General features: G+C 47.7%; 1 long non-coding RNA gene across 1 annotated transcript; it reads left to right on the forward strand.

Annotated features, from left to right (window-relative positions):
* Positions 1 to 2113: 2113 nt before the first annotated feature.
* Positions 2114 to 6834, forward strand: LOC123186542 (uncharacterized). The gene is made up of 6 exons (XR_006493658.1): positions 2114 to 2609; positions 2718 to 2899; positions 3019 to 3124; positions 3470 to 4337; positions 4422 to 5457; positions 5529 to 6834. It is a non-coding gene; the product is annotated as an uncharacterized lncRNA (long non-coding RNA).
* Positions 6835 to 7334: the final 500 nt, after the last annotated feature.

Genomic DNA, 7334 nt, shown 5'->3' on the forward strand with positions numbered 1-7334 from the left:
AATGGGGGGCTCACCTGTGCTCCTTAATTTGAATAAAAACTGCGGCTCACTGTTGGGATTTGTTGCTTCAAAAATATTTACTATAATTCTACTAGCATGTATCTGTTACTTCCCCGCAAAAAAAAAACATGTTCATGTTACGTACAAATGGGAAGTGTGCTTCCAACTAACAAGTAGTAGTATTTTTAAAGTGTGATTCCAACTATCAAGCATGTGTACCCCATGGTGGCAAATTATTTTCTTATTTTTGAAAGTGTCGTCGCAGAGCCAAACGAAGCCTAAATCTGGCAGTGGCGGAAAGCACCTAAAATAAAAGGGCTATATATGTTTGTACTGTTAGTGGCAAAGCTACAAAGAAAAAGATGGAGAGGACAAAAACTTCAAATTCTGAACCATATGTACATATGAGGGCCAGAACATCACCACCATTAGGCGTGCGGCTCTTGTCAAGTTGGTGCTCGTTTCCCAAGTGATCTACTTCATCATGTCGCTTGTCATGCAGCCCACCATCCTTTAAAAAATCGACAAGCTTGAGAGGACCTTCCTGTGGTCCGGGTCGGATAAGACAACTAGGGCAAAATGCAAGATCAATTGGAACATTGTCGGTCATCCGTTTGTGTATGGTGGGCCGGGGGTCCTCAACACCAACAAGTTCGCGCACGCTTTGAGATTGTGGTGGGCTTGGTATGAATGGTATGAGCCAATAAAATTGTGGTTTGGGAGAGGGAACCCGTGTGATGAGGAAGATCTCAACTTCTTCTACGCCTGTACCACGATCACGATCGAGAATGGGGCGAGGACACCCTTTTGGGAATCCCCTTGGCTCCTTGGGTGCAAGCCCAAGGACATTGTTCCACTCATTTATGAGTCTTCCTCACGGAAACATTGGATGGTAAGGGAGGCCCTCAACAAAAACACGTGGATCCTCAAAATCAGGCCTCATGTGGTTGTTTCCATCGAGCAGCATGTTAGACAATTCTTCACTCTTTGGATGCTTCTAAATGAGGTGCATCTTGATGAGCTTGCTGAGGATGACATATTATGGAAGCACTCCTGACTCTGGGCACTACTCCGCGGCCTCTGCTTACAGGGCACGGTTTTTGGGCTTGCTCCTCTCCCCCATGGATCAAATGGTTTGGAAGGCTTGGGCCTCACCGAAGGTCAAGTTCTTTGCTTGGCTCGCACTGCAAGATAGGATTTGGATTGCCGACAGATTGGCTAAGCGATGTTAGCCAAATTGTGGCCCTTGCCCCTTTGTGCAGGGGAGTGCAAGAATGTGAAACCCACCTATTCTTCAGGTGTCGCTTCACGTTGAGGCTTGTGAATATGGTTATCCAGAAATTTCTCATCCACTGCATGGACACGTCCACATGGAGCTCGTTCGACTCAGTCCAGGGCACCAACAAACGACAAGCAACGGCCTCAATCACCATACTTGTGTTGTGTGTTGTGGGTCATTTGGAATGAGAGAAACGCAAGAGTGTTCCGGCATAAGTGCGCTCCTCCGCCAACTTTACTTAACATCATCGTCGACGAGGCAAACCTTTGGATCACCGCCGGGGCAAAGAAGTTAGGGTCTTCCTTATTGCGAGAGTAATTGGCATGTCGTAATCTGGGAGTGTGTTGTAACAAACTCTTCTCTCTTTATTTAATATATGAGGCAAATCTTTTGCCTCCGTTTCGATAAAAAAAAGCTACCACAAGTACAAGTGCCAGACCGTGCTGTGAAGGTGGCTGCTACGACCAATGACAGTTGAGAAACTGCCTCTGAGACTTGGCCAAAAAAATAACTATAAAGCAACTCCCTTAGTAGTGATCTAAATGCTTTTATATTTCTTTATAGAGGGAGTACTTCTCAATTCTCATCAATGAAACTTGATAAGAAAAAAAAATCTCTGAATTCCGCTTCTGAGCATGCTTCAACACTGAACTTCAAAAATTTGAAAACCTGAAAAAAGGAAAGAGAAAAAAAGGCATTACTGCCAAACTACCTCTCACCACTCACCTATGCTTAGAGAAATGAAAATGGAGAAAAAAAAGCAGCAACGATCGCTGATAAAGAAATATGCAGAGCTCTGAACTATGCTAATACTGGACATGATCAACACCGAACTTCCATTGAGTTTTTATTTCTTTACTGTGTTGACCGAAGTATGATACTAGTAGTATTGAACATAGATCAACACTGAACTATAGACAGCGCGTAATCTAATCCCCACAACGACAGATATGGAAAAAAGATGACCGGCGAGTAGGCGACGGGCGGTGTTTCCGGCAGGCCACGATGGGAGGGAGGGCTCCGCTGGCATGCGCATGCTATCCATCCCTTCCTTCATTCCTCCCGCTGCTCCCGGATGCACTCCACAGCCCACCATCTGCTCGCCAGTGGGGCGCCTACCTCCACCGCCCCCGCCTCCCTCGTCGGCGACGCCCTGACCCGCGCTGTTCTGGAAGCAGCATCGATCATCTGCTATTCGCGGGTATCAAGTGAATCCCAAGCACGCCCTGACCCTCGCTCTCGTCATCCGTCTCCTTCCATTAATCCTATATATCTCTCTCAGTGGGGATTTCTCAGTCACTGCACGGAAGGTGTTTGACAAAATGACCAGGTAAGATAAGGGCGGCTTTCACGGTACTACTAAGTACTACTTTGTGTTTTCCTTTCTCTCTGTAATGTACTGAAGTGGATTGAACATCTCAAGTGTGGTCTGTGACAGAGCCGAGTCGGCTCAACCTTCATGGCACGCAGATTGTGCTGTGCCGATTTGCTGGAGAAGGACACCTCGGCCTGCTACAAGAAACAGAAAGCTGCTTCCTGGAAGCACTCAACTTACTTGACGAAATGCGCAGGAGAGGGAAACCGCGCTTGACCACAACAACGCCATCTGCGTAACATAACGTAACAACCTGCTTGCCTTCACTTCCTTCCTATATTTCTGTCTGTAGATCAATGTTGTGTGAGGATGCATAGTTTGCAGCATGCCTAGGTTGAAGTTGCCTTCACTCTCTTGTTTTTAGGACAGACGTCCCCACAAATTTCAGCACAGGACATGGGCGGTTCAGGCTCCTGAACTTCCCATTGTTTCATGACCAAACCATCAAGGTTGTTGGCAGCCATCTTAAGGTAATTAAAGCAAGACAGGCAAACTCACCAAGCACTGCTAGGAGATGTTGTATCACAGACATGCTACCTGAAAGGCTTAGCTTGGTGAGGTCACGAAACAAGGCAACAAAGTTAGGCAATGGTGCCAAGTTGGAGTTGCCTTGTAGTTTGAGCGAGCTGAGGCTGATTGGAACAACAGGCAGAATGATACTCTGGTTGATAAATATCTTGAAATTTTCATCAGCTACAGTTATCTTTCGCGAAACTTTCTATACGAGTATAACACTAGATCTAAGTACGTTTCCAAAATGTTCCAGAATTTTGTAACCTTTTTTTTGCAATTTCTAAATTACTTTTTCAATTCAGGTGCATTGGGACCCCAGACCCATTGGGCATTTTCGATTGGTTTTGAGTACTGCATAGAAGTAATTTACCACCTGACAAAATGTCTGCATAAAGGAGACAGGGGTAAATGCATGATGTGGACTGGCCAACATACTGAGAGTGATTCAGAGAAATGGGAGGAGTAAAATGCAGTGAAGCAATGTGTTACGCTCCTGGATACATAAGCTCAATCTCAAAGGAGAGAAAGGGGGAGGGGATTTGGGTACACTGAGAGAGAAGGAGGAAGAAAGGGGAAAGTGTATCTCTTCTGCTAGACGCCTTTCTTCTCTTCTGTCGCTGCCCCCTTTATCTTCCTTCCCATCGCTTCCTTCACAGCTGTCTTGGCCCTCCAGGCCCGGTCCAACCTGCGACAACGACGCGAGGCCTTGGTCCGTCTTCCTGGGCTGGGCGTCCACATAACACTCCCCATCCCTTCAGGATCGGCTTGACCCCAAGCCTCCAGAGTCGGAAACTTCTGCTGCAGCAAAAATGCATCTTCCCAAGTATCATGATTAGCAGAACACCCTTGCCAGCGTACCTTGACCCTTGGTATCGCAATGCCTCCCTTCTAGACCAGGCGCGTATGGATGATAGTCTCTGGTTGAAGGAGAAGGGGTGCTCGAGGTTCCACCATGCTCATGTCTTGATCTGCTGTCACACTTGGGGGCACCTGTTTCTTCAACTGCGAAACATGGATAACATCATGGATCCTGGAGTTGGCCGGGTGATCCAGCTTGTATGACAACTCGCCCACCTTTTGCAGCACACGATACGGTCCATAGAACTTGAGGGGGAGCTTTTGATTGCGAGGGGTAGCTAGCGAGTTCTGGAGATATGGCTGTACCTTCAGGTAGACTTGATCGCCAATCTGGAATGAACGCTCACTCCTTTTTTTGTTAGCTTGCTTTTTCATCCTTGCTTGAGCTTTTTGCAGGTGGTGCTTCAGCATCTCCATGGTGGCTGGTCTATCAGTAACCAAGTCTTGCAGATCTGTATTGGTAGTAGGGCCGGTGATGCCAAACAGACGCGGCTGGTAACCATACAATGCCTCAAAGGGGGTACACCCAGCTGCTGTATGATATGAGGTGTTGTACCAATGTTCAGCCACAGTCAACCATTTGGACCGCTGAGTTGGTGTGTCGTGGATTGTGCACCTGAGGAAAGCTTCAAGGCACTGATTCAGTCGCTCCGTCTGACCGTCTATTTCAGGATGACGTGCCGAACTCATGTCCAGCAGTGTATCGGATAGGCTAAACAGCTCCTGCCAGAAAGTGCTGGTGAATACCGGGTCTCTATCCGAGATGATGCGGGTGGGCATAACATGGAGATGATACACTTGATCGAAGAAGACCACAGCCACTTGGTGTGCTGTATATGGATGTTTAAGCGGCAGAAAATGTGCAAACTTCGTAAGCTTGTCGATGACGACCAAGATCACTTCAAACCCTTGTGATTTGGGGAGGCCTTCTACAAAGTCCGAGCTAATTGTGTGCCAAGGTTGTGGTGGAATGTCGTGTGGCTGCAGTAACCCTGGCTGCCTGCAGTGTTCATGCTTTGCACGCTGACAGACATCACACGCTTGCAAAAACTCTGTGACAGAGCGCCTCATTTTGGGCCATGCAAACAATTTCTTGACTCGCGGGTATGTTGCAAGCACTCCAGAATGACCCCCAAGAGCACTGGTGTGAAGAGATTGCAGTATGTGTTGTTGGGCTAGGGAATTGTGACCCACCCAGATGCGCCCTTTATAACGAATCATGCCATTTTCCAATGTATAACCCTTATCATGTGTGCCTGACAGTGACAATTCTGTCCAGATTTGCTTAGTCATTGCGTCATCCTCGTAACCTGCAACCACATTTTCCATCCATGTCGGCACTGCAGAAGATATGTCCAGCAGAGACTGATTGTCCTCCCTCCTCGAGAGGGCATCGGCTGCTACATTGGTGATGCCTCGCTTGTACTGTATGGTATATTCCAAACCCATGAGTTTCACAAAGGCTTTGTGTTGAATTCAAGTGTTAAGCCTTTGATCTGACAGGTGTAGCAGGGCCTGCTGGTCAGTGCGAATGATGAAAGGCTGGTGCTGCAAGTAAGGCCTCCATTTGTCCACGGCCATGAGAATGGCTAAACACTCTTTTTCATACGTGCTGAGGTCTTGGTTCTTAGGACAGAGACATTTACTCAGATAAGCCACCGGGTGACCTTGCTGCATAAGAACAGCCCCGATCCCATCTTTACAAGCGTCTGTCTCCAGTACAAACTGCTGATGAAAGTTAGGGACAGCCAAAACCGGCGCTTCAATCATTGTTTGCTTCAACAGCCGGAAGGCCATGTCTGCTGTTGGGGTCCACTAGAAGATGACCCCTTTCTTCAGTAATTCTGTCAGAGGTCGACTAATAATACCATAGTTCTGGATGAACTTGCGGTAATATCCAGTGAGCCCAAGAAATCCATGGAGCGCACGAACAGATGTAGGAGCAGGCCATGTCTGGACTGCTTCCACTTTCGTAGGATCTGTAGCCACTCCGTCTGCGCTGATCACATGACCCAGGTATTCAATTGGCGGATGTTCAGACTTTGGTACTGTCGGTTTTTAATAAAGTGGCCGCATGCATCTTTCCGATGCAGAGGCCGGGGGATGGCCTCCTTTTCAAAAAAATCAATTGACAGCTGGGCAAAAGCACACTTGGAGCGCTTGACCACTAGGGAATTTTCTCGGAGCGTTTGCAAAACGGCGCGCAGGAGGCGGACATGCTCAGATAGGGTAGCACTGTGCACCAAGATGTCATCCATAAAGACCAGTACTCCATGTCTCAATAAAGGGTCAAAAATAAAGTTCATCATGCCTTGGAACATCCCTGGTTCCCGTGAGAGTCCACAGGGCATAACCAGAAACTCGTAGAGCCCTTGGTGGGTGCGAAATGTTGTCTTGAACTCCTCACCATCTGCCACTCTGATTTGATGGTACCCGGATAACAAATCAAGCTTTGTGAACCACTTGGCCCCAGAAAGTTCATCTAACAACTCATCCACAATGGGCATCGGGTGCTTGTTCTTAATAGTGACGGCATTGAGCTGTCGATAATCAACACAAAATTGCCAAGACCTGTCTTTCTTGCGCACCAACATCACGGGAGACGCAAAGGGATTGGTACTGGGACGAATGATCCCCATGCATAGCATCTCTCTAATCTGTCGTTGGATCTCGTCTTTTTGTTGAGGTGTATAGCGATGCGGCCGAGCACTGACAGGTTGGGCCCCTAGTATGAGGGGGATGGTATGGTCCTCCGGACGACGTGGTGGTAACTTCGTTGGAGGTTGAAAACGATCATCAAATTCATGCAACAGAGACTGAATTTCTGGTGGCAAAGGGGTACCCTCAGCCTTTTGGAGCTGAAGTGACATGAAGTCTTGCTCCTAGTGAATTTGTTGAATCTGCACACCGTGTTGAATAGCTCCTCTTGGCAAAAGTCCTTTGAGTTTCCATGGTGACACTTGCTTACACTTCACTGGTTTATCTCGCACTCCACGCAAAGTGATCCTGCGCCCATCATGTGTGAATTTCATCCATTTCTTGTGCCAATGCACCCACATGGGGCTATGCTCTTCCAAACAATCAGCACCAACAATTAGGTCGTAGCAGCCTAGGGGAAGTACCTTCATATCTTGCACAAAAGTATGCCCTTGTGCCCACCAGGTCAATTTCGGTGCCATTGTCAGAGCTGGTCAGGGTATCACCACCTGCAATCACATACGATGCATTGGGCATTGGATGAGTTGGAATCTGCAATTCTTGGACCAGGGTGTAACACCCTCGATGCGACTATAGCTCCCACGTGTCGAG

This window comes from Triticum aestivum, chromosome 1A (genome assembly GCF_018294505.1).
Source record: "Triticum aestivum cultivar Chinese Spring chromosome 1A, IWGSC CS RefSeq v2.1, whole genome shotgun sequence".
NCBI classification, from domain to species: domain Eukaryota; kingdom Viridiplantae; phylum Streptophyta; class Magnoliopsida; order Poales; family Poaceae; genus Triticum; species Triticum aestivum.